Genomic DNA, 27,564 nt, shown 5'->3' with positions numbered 1-27,564 from the left:
AGAATATCCAGGTGATCGCCTGGGTGATGGGCCATTAAGTGAAACAAAGGAAAGTGGATCTGTGCGAGACTGCAGATGTGTGGAGCCCCTTCCCTCAACTGGCTGGTAGCCAGAAAAAGACAGTGATGCGACTCAGAAGTAAAGCAGCAAGCAGGAGAAAGAAACAGCAATGCTTCATTTCTGCTTGAATCCAAAGTTGCAGCTATGTGGGAAGAAAGGACTTCTTGGTGTGTTAATGCCGTGAACACCTCCATCCTAGGCTCAGGTTGTATATATGTGTAAATAAACTATATATCATAAAGTCACCCCACTGTGCCTCATTCCCGAAAGCACAAGGTAAAAGTAAAGGTACCCCTGACCATCACGGTCCAGTCGTGACCGACTCTGGGCTTGCGGGGCTCATCTTGCTTTATTGGCCGAGGGAGCTGGCGTACAGCTCCCGGGTCATGTGGCCAGCATGACTAAGCCGCTTCTGGTGAACCAGAGCTGCGCATGGAAACGCCGTTTACCTTCCCGCCAAAGCAGTACCTATTTAGCTACTTGCACTTTGACGTGCTTTCGAACTGCTAGGTTGGCAGGAGCAGGGACCGAGCAACGGGAGCTCACCCCGTCGCGGGGATTCGAACCGCCGACCTTCTGATCGGCAAGCCCTAGGCTCTGTGGTTTAACCCACAGTGCCACCCGCGTCCCTCCTGAAAGCACAATCCCTGGGTAAATGCCTGGAACCTCTGCAATCTTGCACCATTCAGAGATTTGGGTGGCATGCACCAATATGCAGTATTTTCATGTGTAAAACCAACAATAGATAGTTTAAATCAGAACATTAAGAGAAAACCTTACTGGAAGTCAGAAGAACGAGGGTGCCCACAAGCTTGGAAGAGGGCAAGGGGGACAATTGCAGATTTGGGTGAGCCACTATCTCAAGATTCCCAGCTTTCTTTCCTTTTCTTTTTTAAAATAGCCCATAGCACTTGTAGAATCTGAGATAGGAGACAAAATGTGCAGGTACTATTCACATTTGTTTTGTGAGAAACTAGCCTGCTCTCACCTTTCCATGTTTTCAATCAATGAATGAAGTCATAGCAATGATTAACACTATGGAAAACAGTTCCAGCCAAATGTTAGACAAAGAAAAGGCTAGAGTGAAAACACCCATTTTCTAAGTTCTAGAGAAGGACATTCCTGATTTGTTTTTAAGCTTTTTCTGCTGGTCCTCCCTGATGGAAAAGCGATTGCTGCCCTGTAGAAAACAATTCATTTGTTTCCAGGATTTTTGTGTAGCTGTCAATCCAGAAGCAAAAGGTAGCCTCAAAGAGAGGAGTTCATAATCTTTCCAACTCACATTTTAAGGTTTTAAGAAGAGCCTGATGGCCTCAGTCTCCCCTCCTGCAGTTTCCAGCAATTGGTATTCAGAAACATTACTGCCTCTGACCATTTCATACATGTTTTATGCATTTGAAAAACATTTTAAAAATTACTTTGTCAATGCCGATGCAGATAAAACTCACACCCATACTGTAGGGAGTGGGGCTATGGTTGAGAAAGTGTGGGCCAAGTTAGCCCTGCAAAATAACCAAGTGTTTTGTTATAAGAAAATAACTGCTCCTTTTCCCTTATGGGGTACCCAAGAGCCCATACAGAGTCCTTTTGTAGGTTCTCTGTTGGTAGGAGAAAATCAGAGACCAACCAGAGACTACTGAGAAGCAAAGCAGCTAGTAAGCCTGATCTTTATTAACTGTTGCAACAGGGTCCTCACTCACCACATGCATGAGGGTGGAGGAACCCAGAACAACGGTGCGCACGGCCTTATATAGACTTTTTGAAATTGCCACCCTGCAGCCCAAGACCACCCCCCAATTCATCATACATACATCACAGAAGGGGTGGTCTACAGCAGAATTCTGTCTGGCAGGAAACCTGTTGATGGGTTTATCTGGAGAGTCTGGCTATTCTTTTGTGATGATAAATACTTAATTGTTGAGTCCAGGTCACAGGCTCACCCTATTCATATCTTAAATGTGCCCTTAAGGCAGGTTTTCCCATTTCCATCCAAACTGCAGAGGAATATTTGAGGTCAATTTGGGAGAGACAAAATGGTTTCAGAACTTTTCTTCCTGTACTGTTTCAGACATGTGGTTTATATATTTATGTATGTGTTAGCCTGGTACATTTATTCATTTATTTTATACTTTGGACCTTATAATTCTCATAACGGTTTTTATATGCAGTGATGGCTGGTGGCTGCCAGACCTGGCACGGCCAAAGAGGTCACGGAGACTCAACCAAGTTGTTTTGGCTTTCTCCTCATCCTCCTCCCTTGTAAAGTTACTGTGAACACTTAAGCATTGCACTTTGACAAATACCGTATTTTTTGCTCCATAAGACGCACCCGACCATAAGACGCATCTAATATTAGAGGGGGAGAATAAGAAGAAAAAATATTCTCTCCCTCTCTGCGCAGCGCCTCTCCAGCGAAGCGAAGCCAGGAGAGCAAGAGGGATCGGTGCGCACCAATCCCTTTGCTCTCCTGGTTTCAACAAAAGCTGCGCAGCCTGCATTCGCTCCATAAGACGCACACACATTTCCCCTTACTTTTTAAGAGGGGAAAAGTGCGTCTTATAGAGCGAAAAATACGATACTTAGCATCTAACTTAGATTTGAATACAGTCTTATTTTGGTTCAAATGGGTCCCTGCTGTCACAGTTGCTTCTCGTTCCCTTCTTATCTTCCTCCTTTGCAAAGGAACAGTAGACACTTAAACACTGCAGTCTTAGAAATACTTAACCCCAGGGTGCCTTACCTTGGTTCAGAATGTGCCCTTGCTGTCACAATTTCTATTATGGGATCATTGCACAACAGGGCTGGGCCACCTAGGAGACAAGGGGGCAGGATCCACAGGGGCAGAAGATGTAGAACTTTATTCCACCACCACCCCACCCCGTTCCTGATTTAGATATTCACTCACCCCTTTTTCCCTTGTGGGGAGAGGGAATGCCATCCTGTAGTTTTCCTCAGGTGCCAACATTATTGGGTTGGCCCTGTGGCACACATTACTTAAAAATAGAATTTGGCTGAATTCGATGGGGATTGCTGCCTAATAAGCATGAAGCCTGAATTAGCTGGCCTTAAAGTTGCCACATGGGACTGCTGACAAGGGTCACAATATAGATTTCCAGAGAAAATTATTCCCTCTCCCAGCTTATTCGCTTCTAGAATATGGAATGAGGTGTAGGTCCAGGTAGCTTGCTTGTTTTGTTGTTTTACTTCTGTGATCACAGCTTTGTGTTGTGGGGAGGGGAAATAAAAAAATAAACAGAGAGGGGAGGAAAGCCACCCTCCCTTCATTTACTCCCCCACCTGTACAAAGCTTCGATCATGGGCTTACCTGGCTTTGGCTTTTGCAAGGAGGTACGAGGGCTCTGGCAGTAGGGCGTGTCATTTAGGAGGTGATAATTAAATTCTGCAATTCTTTTCAGTGAGGGGGTCCTAAAAATACGTTTTTGGGTGCTATTATTTTTGTGATTGGACAACATTTAGCTTGAAAAAACAAGAATTTTAATTTTACCTTCTGAAAATGTTAGGTAATGCTAAATAATAATAAGAAACAACAATAACAACAACAACAACATAATTGTTTAACTGCAAGGACTTGGCAATCATTTTAAACTATTTCTATGCAACTCTACACACATTTTACTTACCAAGCGAAACTAAATTATTTCGATTTAACCAAAATATCTTTTGAATTCCTGTCATGTTACGACTTTTCAGCACCACTCATTTTTGAAAGTTGAAAATGGAAGAAGTCAACATGCCCTACTCTGGCAGAGTCCTGGAGCCCTCGTGCCTCCTTTAGGACTTTAGGTGTGGGGCAGGTACAGACATAGCTTCAAAGGAACTGTTGGGAGCTTAAAGTGAGCTCTGAATTGTTCCTTTGTTTGGAGCAAGGTATCTGCCTCCACCATCTACTAGCGGATGAGCAGTGAGGGCTGGCTTTGCTTAGGGAACATCTGCAGCACCAAGGAGAACTCCTGGCATACCTGGTGCCTGCAAAAACCAGGCTTCTTTCTTCCCATCAGCAAACAAGGGGAAGAAGCCTGCTTTTCAGAGGCACCAGCTGCGGGAGGGGCTTCTCCTGCAGCCCATGAGCCTGATTAGGCCTACGGAGCCTCTCCATTTGGCCCACAGGGTTATTTCGGCCAAGCCGAATCACATAACCTGTACCTGCTGAGTTATATCACACCAAGTGCAGGGCAGGTAAGGACTGAAGGGGGCTTGTAGGCACTGTTGATCAGCTTACCCCAAAGTGTTGCTCTGCTTGACTGACAAGTCTTCTGAAGTGCCTTGCAAGGGGCATTGCAGGACTTGACCATCAGCAGATGGTTGGGCCATGTAGAACACTCCGAAGACCCTTGCAAGCCAAATCAGGCTCTAGTGACACCACTGTGACTCCGGATGATCTACAGTTGGCTGGCCTTGTCAAGCTTGATCCATGAGCGTTGAGTAGGCAAGGATCCAGCCCACTGATCAGATCTAGTTACCCCTATCCCTGCCTTACAACAGTGAAAAGAAAAACTCCCAATTTCTTGCGAAACCGCACAAAATGAGGAATAAAATACAATAGCTTGATGGTGTGCAGTGTATCTATTTCCATGGGGGAAAGTGAAGTGCAATAGTCCAACACAACTGGCGAAATAGGAAGCTACTCAGGCTGTTAAAAACAACATGCAAACATCATTCAGAAAATGCCATTCTCGTGAAAACTAGCTTATTCCGTCCTCAGTAAAATATCTGCTATTGTAGAGAGATTTCTTGGGCATGACGCCCCGGCTTGTTAAATTGAAAATGGCCACACGGATCATTGGGGAGACCGCAGACCCTAATTTTCCTCCAAACTAAGACTGGTTTCTCTCGGCAGCATCCTTGTTCCGTGCTGTGCCTAAAATAAACCTGAGCTGTGCCTTTATGTTAATTATCTGTTCTCTACAAGCTGTTCTGTGATAAGATACTGTACAACACTACAGTGACATACCTTTCTCCAGCCCCTCCACCCCCAGCCACACACAGCAGCTCATATGATGGTTATTTAATATCCATGACTCACAGTCCACAGGACTAGGATTCTCGCCAGCTGGGATTTGTTCTAAGTGGTGCAAAATGACAAACAGGGCATGAGACGCAGCTCAGATACTAAGCAACTGGCCCCCCAATTATTATTTTAAAAGGGTCACTTACAAAAACCCCACATACTAAAACAACCAGAAAAATAATATCTGCTAAAGAAAAGTGTAAATCAGGGGTCAGCAGACTTTTTCAGCAGGGGGCCGGTCCACTGTACCTCAGACCTTGTTGGGGGCCGGACTATATTTTTTGGGGGGGGGAAATGAACGAATTCCTACGCCTCACAAATAACCCAGAGATGCATTTTAAATAAAAGGACACATTCTACTCATGTAAAAACACGCTGATTCCCAGACCATCTGTGGGCCAGATTTAGAAGGCAATTGGGCCAGATCCAGCCCTAGGCCTTAGTTTGCCTACCCACGGTGTAAACCAAAACCTCAAAAGTGTACTGCAATAGCGACCACCTAAATTATAATATCTCAGATAGCAGATCTGGGAAACACCCTTCTCTGTATGAGAAAATGCTGTCTGTCAGAGCCACACTCAGCTAGTTGGTCTGATTCCATATTCCACACTCAGTGGAAATGTTTTTGTTATGTATTGAAGTCCTCACCCTGGCCACCAGGAGTATCGTGTATATAGTTTTCACTCAAGTCCATGTCAGTCATTTTAGGTGGGAAACCCTGTGTTGTTGTTGCTACAATGTTGACAGCCGGCTGCCTATAAAAGCAGGCCAGTTGAGCTGTTTGCCGTTCAGTTCTGTTCCAGCTTACAAATAAAGATCTGTTTGAAGAATCGCTGTGTCATCTGATATGTTCACCCACAACTTAACACTTTTAATGTCTAATACATATGGTACCTCGGGTTACATACGCTTCAGGTTACAGACTCCGCTAACCCAGAAATAGTGCTTCAGGTTAAGAACTTTGCTTCAGGATAAGAACAGAAATCGGGCTCCAGTGGCGCGGCGGCAGCAGGAGGCCCCATTAGCTAAAGTGGTGCTTCAGTTTAAGAACAGTTTCAGGTTAAGAACAGACCTCTGGAACGAATTTAGTACTTAACCCGAGGCACCACTGTAATGGTTTCGTAGTGAGTAGAAGGCATTATGCTGAGTGGAAAAGCATTATTAAAGATGGAATTACCACACATGCAGAAAGACAAGTCTTGCTGAAGCAGAAGCAGCCTGGCTTCTGGAAGGATAAGTCCCGTCTCACTAACCTTTTGGAATCCTTTGAGAGTGTCAACAAGCATATAGACAGAGGTGATCCAGTTGACACTGAATACGTAGACTTTCAAAAAGTATTTAACAAAGACCCCTGAGGAAGCTTAGCAGTCATGGAATAAGAGAAGTAATCTTATGGGTCAGTAATTTGGTAAGAAACAGGAAGCAGCGAGTAGAAATAGACAGTTCTCCCAATTGAGGGATGTAGGAAATGGATATTCCCAAGGATTAGGACCTATGTTTTCTATCTTCTTCAGGTTGTGGAGACAGACACTACAGTGGTACCTCGGGTTACAGACGCTTCAGGTTACAGATGCTTCAGGTTACAGTCTTCGCTAACCCAGAAATAGTACCCCGGGTTAAGAACTTTGCTTCAAGATGAGAACAGAAATGGTGCGGCGGCAGCAGGAGGCCCCATTAGCTAAAGTGGTAACTCGGTTGAGAACGGACCTCCAGAACGAATTAAGTTCTTAACCCGAGGTACTACTGTATTTTTGTTGGTGGGCAGGGAGTGAATGGGATCTCTGCTACAAGGATAGCACTACTGTTGTTGCAGAGATACTCTATAATGGGTACTTTGAACCTTCCAAAGACATGATGATGGTACATTGCATGGCAACATGTGAAAACCAGTCAACTTGCACTCTGCCGTATGCTTTGCCAGAGCTTAAATAAACCTAGTGGTAAACATAGAATCATAGAATCATAGAGTTGGAAGAGACCACAAGGGCCATCGAGTCCAACCCCCTGCCAAGCAGGAAACACCTGTATTAGGTAAACACATGTATTAGGGCTGCAGTGGAGGTTCACAGCATTAATGTATGTACACCCCCAGTGCTATTTTTCTAGAAAAAGAAGTGCCAGAGCTCGCCATGAGTGCCTCCATTGTTCTCTAATAATGGCAATGGCGCCTGAACTGAGAGGTGCCAGAGCTTAGTTCCTGCAAGTTCCTGCTGAAAAAAAGCCCTGACCCCCCCCCCACCTCAAATTCATTGCACATAGAGAATTAAAATGCAAGTTGTCTATGTCTAGGGATTATTTTCTCATGAGGGAGCACTCCATCATGTGAGCCACTACATTGGTTAACTGCCCGAGTGAGGCTTGAAAAAAGAACAAGTTATCAAACTCTGCCAGGTGTGAATGCCTATTCTACAAACACAGCTGCCCAGGAAAAGAGGAAATTCAACTTTAGATGAAGGATTGCTAGTTATGCACACCAACATTTTGGGGTGGTCTTCAATTAAGTTTTATTTGGCTTGGGCCCAATGAAATGAATGAACACGACCAGGTTAAGACCATTAACTTCAGTGGGAATACTCTGAGTAACACATTACCACCTTAAAACACTTTCTTTTCCTCAGTTTGGAGGTGAAGCTAGTTTGAGGCAAATGCATCACAACACAATATTTCCTTTAAAAAACAGCATGATAGATACAGAATGCATACAGATTGTGGCTAGCATCATGTGTACACTCCTTTAAAAAAAACCACCAGTGGTGGGAGCACCCTGGAGCCAGAGTAAACAGGATTGGGTACATGGCCTTAGTTAAAGGCTTCCAACTTTTCTGAGGCCAGCTTTCCTCAGAGTACCTCTCAGTACTTTGTGCCTATCAAGCTTAACAGCATCTGAAGAAATAGTCATTGTCCTATGAGGCTTTACTATGAAGTTCAAACTCTGTGTTTTTTGTGTTAGAATTTCTTCTAAACCATTGGTTCATAACTGAAAGCATCCTGGCATAAAATATTTATCCTGTATTTTTTACATTTTTTATGCAAAATTTTAATGCTACTTTCAGAAAACCCAACCTTCAGACATTCTCTTGTTCATTTCAGGCTGCGGCCCTCAAAAGCCGACTCCGTGGCTTCACCACCAGCCAGTGGTGGCTTCACTACCAGCCGTGGCTTCACTACCGGCAAATGTTTTACCGCCTGGCCTGATGAAGAATTCTGAAGCACTGGAAAACCTGCACACTAGTTTCATATCATCATAGAATTGTAGAGTTGGGAGGGATCACAAGGGTAATCAAGTTCAACCTGTGGGGCTCAAATCCATAACTCTGAGATTAGGAGTCTTATGCTCTACTCTACTGAGTTTATGCAATCTTAGATTCAAGGATGTGGTTCTTCTACTGAAGAACTTTAATCTCTGAGGGAACATGGCTTCCAGCTGTTAGAAGAAGTTGCCAAATTTGGCTCCCTTTAATTCAGTGCACCACTAAAATTAACCTCCAGCCTTGTTAAAATAAAGACTGCCTAGTTCTTTTTATTCCTGTTTTCCACCAACCAAAGAATCTGTGATGGCCTGGGATTCCGATTCGGAGGATGAAACAGAGGAATCCCGGCCTGCACAGGAGTCCCCGCCTCCAGGGCCGGCTGAACTGGGGCCAGGCCTAGATGCTGAAGAGCCTGCACCTGTGGCAGTGCATCAGGAGCTGGCCCCAGGTGAAGCCCTTCTGGCCCCAGAGAGGCTTGACGACTCAGTGGCCACAGGTGAGCCTCCTCCAGGGCCCAGTAACCCTTCGGCCTCTCCTGATCTGCAGAGGTTTAGAGCAGAGAGGCGAAGGGAACTGGTTGCCCCCAGGAGGAGTGCTCGCCTTAAGGCCAGAGGAGGCGGGGCTCCTGGGGGCCGGGACCGCCCCTGGCCTTAGAAGAGGATAAAAGCCCAGTCAGCCCGGCCCCAGGTTGCGGGAGCAACGTCGTTGTTGGCTTCGGACCTTCCTGCGTTCTTGATCCCTGCTCGGCCTCCTGTCCCTGACTATCCGGTACTCCTGTTCCCTGCTCGGCCTCCTGTTCCCGACCATCCGGTGTTCCTGTTCCCTGCACAGCCTCCTGTTCCAGCGTTCCTGTTCACCGCCCGGCACTCTGCCTCGGACCTTGCCCCTCTTCGTGTGGACTTTGCTACACCCAAGGTACCTTACCCCCGGGACCAGCACAGTTTGCTCCCGCCCCCTCCCGCACTCCCCCTTCGTCGGGGTGCGTTCGGGAAGAGCCAGAGGCCATGGCTGAACAGGCGGCTGCACTGGTGGCTTTGGCCCAGGAGAACCAGGCCTTGTCTCACACCGTGCAGCAGCTCAGTGACGCGGTTGAGGCACTTCAGCAACGCTTGGAAGCCCTACCGGCTTCTGGGGCCGACGCCCCGGCTCCGGGCAAGTACCCAGTGGCTTTGCCTGAGAAATTTGATGGAGCCCCGGCCAGCTTTCCCATGTTCCTGGCCCAGGCCAAACTGTATATTCAGGGGCGAGCCCGGAACTTTCCTGACGACCGTACCAAGGTGCACTTTTTGATTAGCTTGTTAAAGGACCAGGCGGCCAAGTGGGCGTTGCCGCTACTCAGGCAAGACTCCCCCTTGCTGGCAGACTATACGGGGTTTTGCAATCGTTTGGAGGCAGCGTTCGGCAACCCCCAGAAAGAGAGTCAAGCCAACCGGGCGATTCGGCATTTGAAACAGGGCAAGTCCACGGTGGCCACATATACCACGGAGTTCCGGCTGTTGGCACAGGACTTGACCTGGAATGACTCGGCACTGCGAGACCAGTATCTCGAAGGGCTTTCGGACGAGGTACTGGACCAGTTGGCCACAATGGAACGCCCCACCACGCTGGACACTCTCATTCAACGGAGTCTACAAATAGGCGACCGGTTGGAGGATCGTCGTCAGGCCCGGGGTCGCCGACACTTCCAGTTCACGGCACCAGCTTTTTCCGGCAGCCCCACGGTCACAACTGATTTAACGGAGGAGCCTATGCAGCTCGGGGCAGTGCGGCCACGCCTTTCCCCCGCAGAGAAGGCGCGGCGTCGGGATGGAAATCTCTGTCTTTACTGTGGCGGAAGTGGACACTTCGCTCGGTCCTGCCCTGAGAAACGCCAGCCGCAGGGAAACCGCCAACCCCAGTAGCTGATGGCCCTAGCTACCGGGGGTCCCAAACCGTACAGAATGGGCCCGCACCAATGGACTTGCAACATCTTATGGTTTCGGTACGTTTATACCCTCCAGGTGGGCCCTGGATCCTCACCCATGCTTTGGTAGATTCAGGGGCAACCCGCTCCTATATGGACGCTGCTTTTGCCGCCCATCATCAGGTGCCACTTCGGAACAAGCCAGTACCGGTCCAGGTGGAAGCGATTGACGGACGACTTCTGCGTTCAGGTGCCGTTACTCAGGAGACCCAGCCTCTGGTCCTGTGTCTCCAGCAGCACCGGGAGTTGCGAACTTTGGACATTGCCTCTATGCCCCGCTTCCCCCTGGTGCTCGGGATGGACTGGCTGGAGGCCCACAACGTTCAGATTGACTGGGTCAAACGGACCGTGCACTTCCCAGACCCATGTTCCCATGCTCAATCCGGAACGCTGGCGGCCGCGCCCTCAGAGGAGGCAGCACCCACGCTCCCAGCCGTGTACCAGGACTACCAGGACGTGTTCGAGGAACGGGGGGCAGACCAGCTGCCGCCGCATCGGCCTTTTGACTGCGGCATAGACCTCCAACCCGGAGCGCCTTTACCAGTGAGTCGCTTATATTCCCTAACAGAGCCAGAGCGCGAGGCTTTGCAGGACTTCTTGCGCAAGAACCTGGAGCGTGGGTTCATTAGGCCTTCCACCTCGCCCACCGCGGCGCCGGTGCTTTTTGTTAAGAAGAAATGTGGGGAACTCCGCCCTTGCCATGATTACCGAGCCCTGAACAAAATTACCGTCCCAGACCGGTACCCCTTGCCCCTTATCTCGGAGCTGCTGGAGCGGGTGCAAGGGGCACAGGTGTTCACCAAGCTGGACCTCCGGGGGGCCTACAACTTGATTCGGATCCGAGCCGGGGATGAGTGGAAGACAGCGTTTGGGACCCGGTACGGGCAGTTCGAATATTTGGTTATGCCTTTCGGTTTGTGCAACGCGCCTGCTGTGTTTCAACGCTACATCAACCACGTGTTTCAGGACCTGTTAGACAAGTACGTGGTGGTGTATTTGGATGACATACTGATTTACTCCCGTGACCCGGCTCGCCATGAGGGACATGTCCGGACCGTGCTGCAGCGCTTGCGTGAGCACCGTTTGTACGCAAAACTCAGCAAGTGCGAGTTCCATCAGCGGACTGTGGACTTCCTTGGTCACCGGCTCTCTCCAGATGGGGTGCAAATGGACCCGGGGAAGGTGACAGCGGTTCAAGAATGGGCGGCACCCCGGAACCGCAAGGACCTACAGCGTTTCCTGGGGTTCGCCAATTACTACCGGACCTTCATCGCTGATTATGCTCATCGCACCACCCCGTTGACCCGGCTACTGCGCCCAAAGACGCCGTTTTCCTGGGACAAGGAGGCAGAGGAGGCGTTTCAGGGGTTGAAGGCCTGTTTCCAGAGGGCACCAATCTTACAACATCCTGACCCCTCTCGACCCTTTGTGGTGGAGACCGACGCTTCCAGTACGGCTCTCGGTGCCGTCTTGTCTCAACAGATTGGTCCTGAAGCGCCACTCTTACCCTGTGCCTTCTATTCCCGCCAGCTCCTACCAGCGGAGCGTAACTATACTGTGTGGGAGCGGGAACTACTGGCCATCAAGGTAGCCTTTGAGGTCTGGCGCCACCATCTTGAGGGGGCACGACATCCGGTGGAGGTGAGAACCGACCACCGGAACCTGGAGTACCTCCAGACCACCCGCAAGCTGAACCAAAGACAGATCCGGTGGGCGTTGTTCTTTTCCCGGTTCCAGTTCCGGATCCGCTACATCCCTAGCTCTCAGAATCAGAAGGCGGATGCCCTGTCCCGGAAACCTGACGACAACGCAGACACGGTACAGAAAGCAGAACCCACCACGATCCTACCTCCGGCTGCATTCCTGGCCACCCAGGAGGCGCAGCCACTGCAGGTTCGGGTGCGGGAACAGCAGCGGGTCGACGCTTGGGCCCAGGAACGACTCCGGGAGCTGGCTGAAGGGTCCAGCCCACAGTATCCGGGGCTGGTCCTGCATCAGGGCCTTCTGATGCACCACGGTCGTTTGTACATCCCGCCAGGGCCACTACGGCTGGAGGTTCTCCGGATGGCCCATGATGCCCCAGCAGCGGGGCACTTTGGACGGTATCGGACCACCCATCTGGTCAGTCGAGAGTTTTGGTGGCCCCGCCTGAAGGCTGACGTGGCTCGCTACGTCGCTGGTTGTGATGTCTGCCGGCGCGCCAAGGGACCTACCGGGCGACCCCCCGGCCTACTTCAGCCATTGCCAGTTCCACCGCACCCTTGGCACACGGTTTCGTTGGACTTTGTAGTGGACTTACCCTCGTCTCGTGGCTGTACCTGCCTTCTGGTTTTCTCCGACCATTTCACCAAGATGGTGCACTGCGCTCCCTGTCCATCTGTACCCACAGCCAAGGAAACTGCTCAGCTGTACCTTCAGCATGTCTTCCGCCTGCATGGCCTACCTGAGCGCGTGGTGTCCGACCGGGGCGTTCAGTTCACATCCCGGTTCTGGCAAGCACTACACCAGACCCTCGGGACGGAGGTCTGCCTCTCGTCAGCCTACCACCCACAGACCGATGGCCAGACGGAACGGGCGAACGCGGTGCTGGAGCAGTACCTCCGGTGTTACTGCAGCTACCAGCAGGATGACTGGGTCGACCACCTGGCATTGGCGGAGTTCGCCTACAATAACGCGGTGAATGCGTCCACCCAGCAGACCCCGTTCCAGGCCAGTTATGGTTATCATCCACGGCTGTTTCCAGAGGTGCTGCCGACATCCGCAGTCCCGGCGGTGACAGAGTGGCTTCAAGAGCTCCAGTCCCAGCAACAGCTTTTGGTGGAGCAACTGCACCAGGCCAAGGAAGCGTACAAGGCCCAGGCCGACCGCCACCGCCAGGTGGGGCCGGAACTTCGCGTCGGTGACCTGGTTTGGCTCTCCACTCGCCACCTCCACCCCTCTCGACCTTCGCGGAAGTTGGACGCCCGCTTCACCGGCCCGTTCCCTATCGTAGACCAAGTCTCTCCTGTGGCATTTCGTCTCCGGTTACCCGCAACCCTGAAGGTTCACCCGGTCTTCCACAGGTCCCTTTTGAGTCCGGTGGCCCCACCCGACGAGTTCCACCCGAACCGTCCCCGACCGCAGCCAGTGTTGGTTCGGGGAGAGCCTGAGTACGAGGTGGAACGCATCCTGGACTCCCGATACCGCAGGGGAAAGCTGCAGTATCTCATTGACTGGAAGGGGTACGGACCGGAGGACCGTTCCTGGGAACCAGCGGCCAACGTCCACGCACCTGCCTGCCTCCGAGAGTTCCATGCGACGTACCCCGGCAAGCCGGGTCCGGACCCTCGGTTGAGGGGGGGGCCTGGGAGGGGGGATGGTGTGATGGCCTGGGATTCCGATTCGGAGGATGAAACAGAGGAATCCCGGCCTGCACAGGAGTCCCCGCCTCCAGGGCCGGCTGAACTGGGGCCAGGCCTAGATGCTGAAGAGCCTGCACCTGTGGCAGTGCATCAGGAGCTGGCCCCAGGTGAAGCCCTTCTGGCCCCAGAGAGGCTTGACGACTCAGTGGCCACAGGTGAGCCTCCTCCAGGGCCCAGTAACCCTTCGGCCTCTCCTGATCTGCAGAGGTTTAGAGCAGAGAGGCGAAGGGAACTGGTTGCCCCCAGGAGGAGTGCTCGCCTTAAGGCCAGAGGAGGCGGGGCTCCTGGGGGCCGGGACCGCCCCTGGCCTTAGAAGAGGATAAAAGCCCAGTCAGCCCGGCCCCAGGTTGCGGGAGCAACGTCGTTGTTGGCTTCGGACCTTCCTGCGTTCTTGATCCCTGCTCGGCCTCCTGTCCCTGACTATCCGGTACTCCTGTTCCCTGCTCGGCCTCCTGTTCCCGACCATCCGGTGTTCCTGTTCCCTGCACAGCCTCCTGTTCCAGCGTTCCTGTTCACCGCCCGGCACTCTGCCTCGGACCTTGCCCCTCTTCGTGTGGACTTTGCTACACCCAAGGTACCTTACCCCCGGGACCAGCACAGAATCCGTGTGTATCACCTAAGGATGGATGTTGAGAGACCAGAGGGCACATGCTGTCCCCACACGGTTTCTCCCTCACGCTGACCAGAAGGCAAGTTGGACAGGCCAGAAATTGGGACTGAAGAAACCTCTGAGGAGGAGAAGGCAGGCACTTTGGTTCCTCGTCTCCCAGAACCTTCTGTCTCAGCAGCTATTCTGTCCTGGGCATGAAATGCAAATTTATGAAACAGTAGTGGCCAGATTGACTTGTTTTCCTGTATACTTCTATTTAGTTTTTTTTTTAATTTTTATTGGACTAACAACAACAACAACAACAACAGGACTTGTACCCTGGAAATGCATATTTATTGTTGTTAGCCGCCCTGAGCCCGGCTTCGGCTGGGGAGGGCGGGATATAAATAAAAAAATATTATTAATTTATTATAGCTTGTCGGTAAACTTTTCTAATAAAGGTGAGTTCCTAAACTTTGGAAGACCAAAAAGAAATATTGGCTCTATTCAGATCTCTTCAAAAACAAATCCCTGTGACTCTAGCTGTCATCAAAAAATGAACAATTAGCTCTTTAATATGTACCATATAATAAGATGAGCTTCCTCAAAAATAGGTAACCTATTTCTTTCTGAATCATGTCTGTTAGATTGCAGGCCTACAGGCAGAGACAGTATTGTTTTGTTAATCTGTCTACAATGCCTAGCAAACCTTCTTTGACCCACACATCTGCACTAACTAGCAGCCGTACCTCATGTTTCAGAACACATTTTTGTTTTGTTTTTATAAAAAAATTCTTACCCTGCCCTTCACCATAAAGTTTCAATATAAACATAAAACTAAAAACAAGAACAATTCCAAAAAAGTTAAACAAAACAGAGATGTGAGTCCCAGAAAAATACTTGAGTTGTCAAAAGCAAGGAGGATACCCTAGAAGATCCACAACCAAGATTCTAGCTGGCCCTCAGTGGGGAGGGAGCCCCCCCCCCCAATTTACAGTAAGTGCCGACACAGAAAAAGGCCTCTCCTGAACTGCCATTCTCTGCACTCCTGAGGCTGCTACTCTTAACATCTAGCAGGGTCTGTATGGATGGAGACAAATATTGGGCTATCGTTGGCTAATTTATTGTTTCCACTGCATGATTTACTTATGTCTGCACAAGTCCCTTCTGGTTGCAACAAGGGGAGGGTGCACTTATGGGCAGCACCTCCACCATGGATGAGCACATATGTATTTACCCAGCATGCAAGACACGATCAATTCGTATTTTGGGCGCTTGATCATCATCCATTGAATCCCAGAATAAAGTCATTTATCTGACAGGCAAAGAGGCTCCTTTTCACTTTCAGTGCCTCTGTCAGTGTGCCACTGTTTTTCAGGGATGACCACAGTTCTGCAGAATCATTGCACCAAATCCAGGCTATGAGCCAGGGTTCCCCAACCTGGTGCCCTCCATATATTTTGAACTGCAGTTCCCATCATTGCCAGCCGGCATAGTCAATGGGCAGGAATAACATGAGGGCTTGGAGGGCATCAGGTTAGAGAAGGGTTCTGTAAAGCCTCTAAAGAAATTTTAAGCAGCCTACGGTAGCTATAGGATTTTAACAAGGTAATTGTAATCAACACAAGTCCACACCTTGGTCTGCTGTGCTTCCCAGCTCCCTTCATGTGCCGGATGACAGACTTGGTATGAATTCCCTTACATAACCAGCCATCCCCAAGAGTTGCTTGGACTGGGACATCATTTCAATACTTGCAACCTTTCACAGCAGAGATCGCATCTCCCAGAAATGTCAGTTCAGTCACCCCGAACGCACGGTTTCCTTCCTTAAATTTGTAGCTCTTGTCGTTTCTTAAGACCTTCCCAAATCCTTAGGCCACATTTAGCTCAGGCAGAACCCCAAACATTAATTTTTGTCCATTGATGCATCCCTTCATCGTTGTGCTTGTATATATGATTCAGACAGGGGAGGCTGATGCTGTTGGGATGCAAGACACAAAGTGAGACCTCCCAAAGGGAGTTTTACATGGACAAAGTTTGGGGTTGCCCTCTGTGACCTGTAACTGCAAAAAGTCTGAAGAGGCATCTAGTTTACTGAAAAATAGCCACTCACAAATTATGCCATTACGTCCTCTCTAGTGGGGAGTCTGAAATTCTTTTTCTAGGTATTAACATCGCTTATGGCCGCATCTCACCGTTATGCCTTCATTAGAGCTAGGTTCAATGTCTTTCCAACAAACGTGCTGAGATATAGATTTTCTAAGGGCCAAGCCCCTTCAAAGTGTGCTTGTGAAATGAAAACATCTGAATTTCTCCATCATGTTATGTTTATCTGCCCTTTGTACAGTTCAGTCCGTGCTAGTATACTAAACCCCATAACCCAGCCTATTGCTGACAAACCAGTGGACCTACAGCTTGCCTGGGTTCTTCAAGATGTGGATCCTTATATTACCTTACAGGTTGCTAAATTCCTAACAGCCGTCCTCTCGTATAAGAGACGGAATGGAATGTTAGCCGATTATTGATAGCTATAAGAATTTTTTATAATGACATCAGATATTGATTTTAGTGTAGTGCCTTAAATTTTTAATCTTAATCTTAAATTTTTCCTATGAATGGCTAATATCTGTCCTTGTGAGTAGTGAACTGTGTTATACTACTTGTGATTTGTACGAGTCCGCTGTTTTATTTTATTTGTTTTGTTTTGCTTTGTTGTGTTGTGTTGTGTTCATTATGGGCGTAAAAGCCAAATAAACATTTTGACATTTTTCTAGGTAAGACATGTTTAGGTTTCTGGGATTACAACATACTCATACATTTCCATTAGACGTACTAAAATGGTTAAGGGGGCCGACCAGCCTGCTGGTTCCTGAATCTTTGGAATCTACCTGTAAAGTGGGGTAGCTACTATGTGGGTCATACAGCCTCCCCCCAGAAGTCCTCCTTCCTGTGGTCTGCAGGAACTCCCCCCTCCACAATATTTGTCAATGACATCATTTTTGGGGGAGGCTTTTTAAAAAGATCCCTGTGGTTTTTCACCTTCTGCATTGTTCCTGGAGTTGCCTGACTGCCCCGCAGCTAGTTTTAGATATTTATGAATCTAGTTCCTTCCCTTCCCGCTTCACATTGTTTCTACAGCAGCTTCTGCTGCTGTTTGCTTCCATGTTCAGAGCTCAACTGGCGATCAGTGAACACTCACTCGCCTGCAGTTTCCTCTAGTGCTAGTCCTAGTGGTGTTGAGTCATTGGCTGGTGAGGCTCCAGCTGCTTGCAGGACCCATCATGGAAGTTGCCAGATGTTTTCAGTCAGGCAGCCGCCGCCAATCAACTGTTGTGAGAGCAAATGGGAGTGATCACTTCTCTTTCTCAAGCTATGGAGAAAGCCAAAGCAGTCAGGGGCAGGCGATGGAGAGGCAATGAGACAATCTAACTTACATCAGCAACTTTAAGCAAAGGGCAAACATTGGTGCTTTTTCCAGCAACGGGCCAATATTGTTGTTGTTGGCGTCTACCTGTCTCAAGAGACGATGGAGCGTACCTCCGGGATGTGTGTGATGTCAAAGTGTTGTGTTAGCAGCCCTGAAGTGGCCTGGAGGCTGCCCAGATGACAAGACCCCTCTCTCAGCCTCACAGATATGGTCCAAAGGAAAGCAGAGCAGTACATTTGGCACCAGCTTGGCTGCAGGTAAAAGGTAAAGGGACCCCTGACCATGAGGTCCAGTCATGGCTGACTCTGGGGTTGTGGCGCTCATCTTGCTTTATTGACCGAGGGAGCTGGTGTACAGCTTCCGGGTCATATGGCCAGCATGACGAAACCGCTTCTGGCGAACCAGAGCAGCTCACGGAAACGCCGTTTACCTTCCTGCCGGAGTGGCACCTATTTATCTACTTGCACTTGGATGTGCTTTTGAACTGCTAGGTTGGCAGGAGCTGGGACGGAGCAACGGGAGCTCACCCAGTCATGGGGATTCGAACCGCCGACCTTCTGATCGGCAAGTCCTAGGCTCTGTGGTTTAACCCACAGCGAGTTGCTGGGAAAAGGAGTACAAGGCACCATCCAGCCACCTTAGGGATTCCACTCTGGATTTGTGTAGGCTTTACTTTATAAAACCCCTGCTCATGAATGGAACACACTCGAAGAAGGTGGAAAGGGTGAAATGGCTGCTGAGTGATACTAATGACTTCATAACTTATAAAGTAGAACTATATGCGTTGGCAGCTAAGAAGATCAGGAGAAAAGAACTAGATAAAATAGCGGTCAATTGCAAAGGTGATTCGGACATTTAAGCTGGCATATTCTACCTGAGAACCCCCTGCTATTCTATCATATGCAACAAATAACTTCTAGGAGATGTGACCATAGTTTATTCTATTTGCAGTGCCTGATGCCTTTATGGTTATTGTTGCTTTTCTTTTTGTTCCCTTTGTGAATGATGCCATGGCCTTTGGCTAGTGCAATAAAGTTTATGATGATGGTGTGCATGGGTAGGCAAACTAAGGCCTGGGGCTGGATCCGGCCCAATCGCCTTCTCAATCCGGCCCACGGACGGTCTGGAAACCAGTGTGTTTTTACATGAGTAGAATGTATCCCTTTATTTCAAATGCAGCTCTGGGTTATTTGTGAGGACTGCCTGGTGTTTTTACATGAGTAGAATGTGTGCTTTTATTAAAATACATCTCTGGGTTATTTGTGGGGCATTGGAATTTGTTCATCCCCCCCCCCCCCCGCTAATATAGTCCGGCCCTGAACAAGGTCTGAGGGACAGTGGACCGGCCCCCTGCTGAAAAAGTTTGCTGACCTCTTAGTGTTTACTCCTGGGCCTTTTCTTCTCCCAAAGATATCCCGCAAGGCAGCATAGGTACTACCCCTCCCCAACACACATTATATGCCAACTGGCTAGTAAAAAGTAGATAATTTTAAAAGGTATGCTTAATAATCCACTGCGGGAGGCAGTGGAAGACAGGAGTGCCTGGCGTGCTCTGGTCCATGGGGTCATGAGGAAAAGAGACAATAGATTAAGAGAAGGGAGAGATAGGCCAAGGGATGCAAGGGATAATAGGAAAAAATACCATTCTTTTTTAAGACAGCGTCTTAAAAAACAGAGGTACCACCTTGCCGACAAAGGTCCGTATAGTTAAAGCTAGGTTTTCCCAGTATGGAAGTGAGAGCTGGACCAGAAAGAAGACTGATCGCCGAAGAATTGATGCTTTTGAATTATGGTGCTGGAGGAGACTCCTGAGAGTCCCATGGATCAAACCTATCCATTCTTAAGGAAATCAGCCCTGAGTGCTGCCTGGAAGGACACATCCTGAAGCTGAGGCTCCAAGACTTTGGCCACCTCATGAGAAGAGAAGACTCCCTGGAAAAGACCCTGATGTTGGGAAAGACGGAGGGCACAAGGAGAAGGGGATGACAGAGGACGAGATGGTTGGATAGTGTTCTCGAAGCTACAAACATGAGTCTGACCAAACTGCAGGAGGCAGCGGAAGACAGGAGTGCCTGGCGTGCTCAGGTCCAGGGGGTCACGAAGAGTCGGACGCAACTAAACGACTAAACAACAACATGTTTAATAATCACTGAAGGACAGGGAGGAGTGGGGGTTAAACTCTGACAGTGTAGTGGTGCTTGTTGAATTTAATGAGGCAAATAGGTGTGCGATTTTGGCTTCATTATTTATTTAATGAAACTTACACACCACTTGATTGTAAAAAAAAATCTCAAAGTGGTTTCCAAAAAGAGACAACGATAAAATCAAGAAAGATTCACAACCCTACTTTAAAACATATAAAAGCTGAAATACTTAGAAAGTTGAGGCAATTTTAATCTATTTTAGTATCTGGGTAGGCTTGTCTAAACAAGAATGTTTTAAGTAGGTGCCAGTGAAGCAGTCTGCTTGATCTCAACAGGCAGGGAGTTCTGAAGTGTAGGCACTGCCACACTAAACGATTGAGGTCTTGCAAATTTGGAATGGGTATTATGTGGCACCTATTGCAGTGCCAATTCTGCCAACCAAAGTGGCCGGGTGGGCACGTGTGGGAAAGGCCTTACTCACAGGATCAGCTGCTTTCTTAAAGAAACCATTTAGAATGTAATCATTCTCAGTTATAGAATAAAATATATATTTGCTTTGTGTTTTACTTTAAAGTGAACCCTGTTTTGTACCACATTTATCCATAGCTACTGGTTGGTATTATAACTAACAGATATATTATAATTGAAAGGGACACGGGTGGCGCTGTGGGTAAAAGCCTCAGTGCCTAGGGCTTGCCGATCAAAACGTCGGCGGTTCGAATCCCCGCGGCGGGGTGCGCTCCCGTTGCTCGGTCCCAGCGTCTGCCAACATAGCAGTTTGAAAGCACCTCCGGGTGCAAGTAGATAAATAGGGACCGCTTACTGGCGGGAAGGTAAACGGCGTTTCCGTGTGTGGCTCTGGCTCGCCAGAGCAGCTTCGTCACGCTGGCCACGTGACCCGGAAGTGTCTCCGGACAGCGCTGGCCCCCGGCCTCTTGAGTGAGATGAGCGCACAACCCTAGAGTCTGTCAAGACTGGCCCGTACGGGCAGGGGTACCTTTACCTTTACCTTTTACTGGTTGGTATTATAACTGACAGATATGTTATAATTGAAATGGTATTTAGATGGAGGTTGGCATTGATAAAAGGATTAGATAAATATGTAAGAGTTTTGAACCTAAATTAAAGAAAACAAAACACTTTAGGTGGGTGAGTTCGCCTCCTCCAAAACAAGCAATGTTGGAGTTGAAGATGGTTCACCACAGTGCACTGCCTGCAATCTGCGCTACAAAAACAGTTTTACCCTGTGATTTCTGTAAACTGGCCTCATCCTGCTTCCTTGTGGCATGATCTCCCATGCCTTTAGACTGTGGGAGAATGGTGCACTGATGTGGGTATCTGAAAAGGAGTTGATCCTGTGGAAAAGGCCAGCATACCAGTCCCGTTGATGTAGCCACAAAACACCTCTCTCCCCTATCGGTCTCTACAGCCACAGCAGACGCTGTAACCCTTCAATGGTTTGACCTCACCCCAGAAGGCGCACTCCCCCATTGTCTCCTGAGACGGATGGATGTCAACCATGCATACACAGAAAGCTTGCAGATGTGCAGGATTTCACCATAAGGAATCAGCTGCCACACCACTTGGGCTACACGTGAAAGGTGTTTAGGTTTCTTTGAAGGTGATGAAACTGGATCTAGGTTAATTGACACACTTTCTAAAGACTAAATTGTGAGGAGATATAAAGTGGAAATCACGGCAGATGGTAACAGCAGCCACGAAATTAAAAGGCGCCTGCTTCTTGGGAGAAAAGCAATGACAAATCTAGACAGCATCTTAAAAAGCAGAGACATCACCTTGCCAACAAAGCTTCGTATAGTTAAAGCCATGGTTTTCCCAGTAGTAATGTATGGAAGTGAGAGCTGGACCATAAAGAAGGCTGATCACCGAAGAATTGATGCTTTTGAATTATGGTGCTGGAGAAGACTCTTGAGAGTCCCATGGACTGCAAGAAGATCAAACCGATCCATTCTGAAGGAAATCAGCCCTGAGTGTTCACTGGAAGGACACATCCTGAAGCTGAGGCTCCAATACTTTGGCCTCATGAGAAGAGAAGACTCCCCTGGAAAAGACCCTGATGTTGGGAAAGATGGAGGGCACAAGGAGAAGGGGACGACAGAGGAAGAGATGGTTGGACAATGTTCTTGAAGCTGCAAACATGAGTCTGACCAAACTGCGGGAGGCAGTGGAAGACAGGAGTGCCTGGCGTGCTCTGGTCCAGGGGGTCACGAAGAGTCGGACACGACTAAACAAACAACAACAATAAAGTGGAAAATTGATGCATAATCTCATTTTCCATCAGTTGGTGAAAAGTATGGCATTACTGTTGACCCCGCTGCCACATACACCTCAAAACTAAACTGGACCCTCACCTATGATTCCTTATAGTCATCGTTATTGCTGGAGCTTCAGTTATGAACTGAAGAGAAAAAAAAGAAACAGATATTTTCAAATATTTCAGTTACAGTTAGGTTATCGTTGACCATTGTTTTGAATCAAAAACATGGAACTGTTAAATGAAGGATAATCCCTATGTACAAAGAGATGTTTTGAGATAAATTTGGGCAGCACTTTATATTTCCACCTTAAATCCTCAGAAGATGGCACTTGCTTAAGGTTCTGAAGATGGGAATAAGATCTGCGAAAAATCAGACAAGTGAGCAGAAACAAAATATGACTTTTTGCCCCAGGGGTAATGGAGATGGAGATGAATCCTGACAGGCACACACATGACAAGGCCGAGGCAGAGCAGGAACGGGTGACTCACAAATTGTAGTGGCACGTTCTCTCCAAGGGCTTCAGTGTGCGAGTAATGCCTGAACGATCTTAGCCACGATCACATGAGGAACACAATGGCTGGCTGGCTGTTGAGCCATATAATAAAACCCCAACAAATTAAGTATAAAACAGCCTCTGGTGAGTCATAGTCCTAATTAGAAAGAGAATTAACAGGTATTAGATTAGCAAAAAAACTCCCTGCTAGGAAAGTACATAGGGGACATTATTAAAGAGGCTGACCTTTTTTGTTTGGTGTGTGTGTATGTGCCTGTTTGTTTCACTGAATTTGATCACACTTTTAATTACTCCTGCCACCATCAAGAACTAACTGGATTCTTTCAGTTAACTACTGACGAGTAGAAAGGTTTATAAATCATCCTGGAAGGCAGAGGAGCAGAAGGAATTACAGACCCACAAATTCTTACTCTGCGCCAAACATCACAGATATCACGTTTGCTTAGTTTCTCTCGAATGGGCTGCATCACTCAGAGCACTATGTATAGTTTGGCTTATTGGTTATACTTTCTTGAGTGCTTCGACAGACACTCTTCTTTTTGCTAGGTTAGGCTCAATGAATACAATTTGGAAACTGACTAAACATCTAGGGTATGGTTACCCGACATCCCCATTTCCCGGGGACAGTCCCCGGATTTACAAATCTGTCCCTGGACAAAATCTGTCCCCAGAATGTCCTTGGATTTCATTTAATGTACCCGGATTTATATTTTAAGTGTTGTAGATTTATCAGTAGGGAATGAATGTTGTGTGATTGGTTCAACGGCACAAGATGCATCATGTGGGGACTTTCGGTGAGGCAAGATGGCGGGCACCACAGCAGTGAGCAGCACCTGAAGCCACCCAGAGTCAACTGCGCTACCAGGCTGGCTCTGGGCTCCTGAGACTGCCGCTGCCACTGCCAAGGGGAAACCAGGGATGCCTGGTGCGTCAACTAGGGGAACCACTGACCCCCCCACGACCCAAATAGAGCCAGGAGCGAGAGCGCCCGGCCACCCAACAGCGCTCTGGGGCCAGGAAAAAGCCTGGAGCTGATGCAGGGAGGAGGAGGAGATGAGAAGGAGAAGGAAGAGAGAGAAAGAGGAAAGAGAAAAAAGAAGGAGCCCCGACCTTGCCATGCCGCTGCCTCCACCACAGGAGGAGAGGTAGGAGAGCACCGGGAGGGCAAGGACATGTGGCCGACCCCAGGCCCGATCCGAGTCTACTCCACGGTGGCTAGCGCTCCAAGAGAGCAGGCCAGGGCCCAGAGGAAGGCCGCACAACAGAGGAGACCACAGAAGAGAACACATTACAGTGGTACCTCGGGTTACAGACACTTCAGGTTACAGACGCTTCAGGTTACAGACTCTGCTAACCCAGAAATATTACCTCGGGTTAAGAACTTTGCTTCAGGATGAGAACAGAAATCATGCTCCGGCGGCGAGCCACTAAAGTAGTGCTTCAGGTTAAGAACAGTTTCAGGTTAAGAACGGACCTCCAGAACGAATTAAGTTCTTAACCCGAGGTACCACTGTACTTCTTAATTTAAAAAAATATAAAAATAATAATAATAACTTTCCCCCCCTCTTTTTTTAAAAAAGTGTCCCTACATTCTTTGGAAAAAATCTAGGGCTGAAATTCAAAGTAGTGAGGAAATCGCTCTTTCAGTGCAACCATTATTGCTTGCCTGATGGAATGACTTCCCCCAGTCCTCCCACTCTGTCCTGTTCGGGAGGATTCTCCCAACCACCATGAGCTACTTTGTGTGGTGCAGAGGACCTCACAGGGGGAGGAGAGGACGGGCAGCCATGTTGTGTTATCAGGATGTTGTTGTGGCTTCTGCTACTGCAACTACATAGTTGTATCTACCTCTATGCGTTTATAGCTGCATCTACTTGCATTCATCTCTCATGACATCTGCTCCCCCTTACGCTGTCTCTGTGTCTCTGCCTCTCTCGTTTGCTATCTTTGTCTCCCTCCGCCCCACTGTTGGCTCATCCATCACCAAAAACTGGAGTCAAACTATATCTCACATTGCTGGCAACTTTTCTTTTGATGGCAGGGTGGGGCGGGAAGCAGCTCAAAGGCCCCCATCCAGGTATGTCCCCTGTTAGGGAGCCCACACCAGTTTCTTGCTGAAAACCCCTCACTGGCTGCTCTTTTTTGCATTGGGTGGGAAGCCTCACTATAGCAGTTTGGGAACATTTTTGTAGGGTCGGTTGTTTGGGGGAAAGGACTGCTTTCCCTCCCCACACTCTGAAGTCTCTTTGATGCTTGGCTGGCACTGCAACTGCTAATTACATATTTTAAAACATGCATATTAATTGTATCTACACACAATTAACATCAGATCGAGTTTGGGCCTTAGGGAGGTCTGAGTGTCTTGATATATAAACACACATACACAGACCATTCACATTCTCTGGATACACTTTTCCAGCTTTACTGAGAAACATATGCAGAGACAATTTCTCCATAGGTCTTTCCCCATAGTTCTTATTCATGTAATACTTAGTTACCCTAGAGATATATATTTTTTAATTGACTGACTCATCTTGAAAATTTTGCATGTGAATTTTCTTCCCATAAATAAGCCCATGTTGCTGAAGCTATTTTAGTACAGGTAGTCATTGATCTCAAATGCTTGATAGCAGATACAAAAGTGTTTGCTTCTACCTTTTCTCCACAACCTTCTCATCGCATGGGCTCCATGAGATATACTCACAAATCAGTACAGTTGACCATTTTCTAAAGAGAGGCTGCATGGGTAAATAGGAGAATGAAATTGCGCCATTTTTTCATAAACCATACCTATTCTAGTTTGCTATTTTGCAATTGATACAATTGGGAGTACTGTATACAAATTTTAGGGCTGTGTAAGTCCCCCAATTTGGTGATTTGGATCAGGCCCCAATTCAGTTTGGATCAATTCAGACCTGATCTGATCTGATTCCAGCCTAGAATCCCAGTGAATATTTGGAAATCCAAATCTTTGATCCTTCCATTGACTTGCACTGGGAAACCAAGAAGGTCATAATTCTTTGTTTCTTCACATAGGTGTATGAAATTTGTAGGAATTAACCACATCAAATTTCTAAAGCTTGCTTTTTTCAAAAGATAAAATAAAAAAGTGAAATAAAAAAATGAAAAAAGGTGGGTGAGGGATTCTAGACTTCCAGTGAGGCCAACCAGCTTCATCATTTAATATTTATTAGTTTAGACAGTAAAATAAAGACATGGGTGCAAATAGAAAATATTTCCGTAAATGGTCTCCTAATTAGTGTTTTGCTGTAAAACCAATGCAAGAAAAATATTTCAGTAGCTCTTTACTTATTAGTTGGATATGTAGAGCTATTACACTTATTACTCACAACTCCTCATTGCAACCATTGTATTTTCATCCAGATTTCTAGAGCAAACAAAGGCTCGAACCCTGGCAATCGTGGTGTTAGAAAGTTTTTTCCTTCACCTACACGATTTTTTAATATGTTAATGGTAGACCTGCTTCTGAGCTGGGGATTCAACTACCAGTGTTGGTTTCAGTGGTGGCAAAGTAATGATTTAGCATGTCTGCCCCTCACTCACAGCTTTTGAAAACATGATTTCAGCAGCTTCTAATCAGGTATAATTTTTTCATTATATACTATATTACTAGACCTCGATGGTGGAGATTTAAGTTAAGTGACCTTTTAAAAGTCTGGGAGGGAAACTGGGGAATAACACTTGATGACAAAGACTGGTCTAACCACTGGAGCGAGCCTCTTGGTGAGGATGCCCAACAGCTGGCACATACCACCATGTGTGGTGACGGTGCTGGAAAGCACAAACCTTTTGGGATGCCATTTTTGCTGCCCATCACTACAAGCAAGTACTAGGATGGAGTAGTCTGACTAGAGGTGAGGAGTCTGGCCAGTGGTGATGCTGCTACTGCCAGCACCTTTGCCTTGGGTGGCACCATGGCTGCTATGGGCATGTCTCATGCCAGTGCTAAGCTTCAGAAATTATACGCTTGCAGTATGTGGGCTGCTTGTGCACTGACTGTTCTCACAGGACTAACTGGCACACATGTATGTGCATGCACCCTCCCCCAAAATGCTAATCAAGATAGATACATAACAAACCTATAAATGAAATGCAAACTTAACATTAAAACTAGGGCCAAAATGGGGAGAGAGGATAAACCATAGGTCTGCAAACTAAAGCCCATGGGCCAGATCAGGCCCAATTGTCTTCTAAATCCGGCCTGCGGACGGTCCGGGAATCGACATGTGGATCACCAGAGTGTGGATCGCCAGCGTGCATGTTCTTTCCCTCTCCCTCTCTCTCCCTCACACGGCAGCACTTTTCTCCTCAGGGATGGAGCAATCTTGTCCCACGCTGGGCGCCGTCAATGGCGGGAGTCAGCTTGCCTGCCTGCCTGCCTCAGTAGGGCAGTGCTGTGAAGGGGGCATGTGACACCGGCTGTCGGCTGCTGCTGTGTTCTCCTCCTCCCTCCTTCTGCTCCCTCTCCCTCAGTCTGCCCTTCCTTCCCTCTCCGAGCCCCTTTTCTGCGCCACTTCCTCTTACGCTTTCTTCATTGCCGCTGCCGCCTGCCTGCCTGCCTCCCTCCTTCATTCCTCCCATGAGGTTCAGGTAGGTTATTGCAGTGGCCGCTGTTATGTACTGAAGTTCTCACCCTGGGCCAGCAGGGGGATACTGCAGATAGTTTTCACTCAGGTCCACATATGCAAATAAGGGATTGAAAGTGACGTTCAGTGATTGGATAGTTACAGAAAGTTGTTACTGTTGCTTTGTGGTTGAGCTCTATATAAGCAGGTTGGCTGAACCCTTCAGCTCAGTTCTGTTCTGGCCTGTGAATAAACAAGAACTGTTTGAAAAATCGCTGTGTCATCTGATATGTTCACCCACAACTTAACAGCCACAGCCGC

At 48.1% G+C, this 27,564-nt stretch overlaps 1 long non-coding RNA gene across 2 annotated transcripts in view; it reads right to left on the bottom strand.

Moving 5' to 3' along the window:
* LOC310661690 overlaps positions 1-27,564 on the bottom strand; it is a 129,144-nt gene that overhangs the window by 69,351 nt on the left and 32,229 nt on the right. The window contains exon 2 of one of the 2 annotated variants that reach the window (XR_014504067.1): positions 17,487-17,620. The exons of the other annotated variant lie outside the window; for it this stretch is intronic. This is a non-coding gene — a long non-coding RNA (uncharacterized lncRNA). The remainder of the gene's footprint in view (positions 1-17,486; positions 17,621-27,564) is intronic. 2 annotated transcript variants of the gene reach the window in all.

This window comes from Podarcis tiliguerta (genome assembly GCF_965153285.1).
Source record: "Podarcis tiliguerta genome assembly, chromosome: 13".
Classification (NCBI taxonomy): Eukaryota; Metazoa; Chordata; class Lepidosauria; order Squamata; family Lacertidae; genus Podarcis; species Podarcis tiliguerta.
The sequence above is the reverse complement of the archived record's forward strand: the minus strand, read 5'-3'. Positions and strand labels throughout refer to the sequence as shown.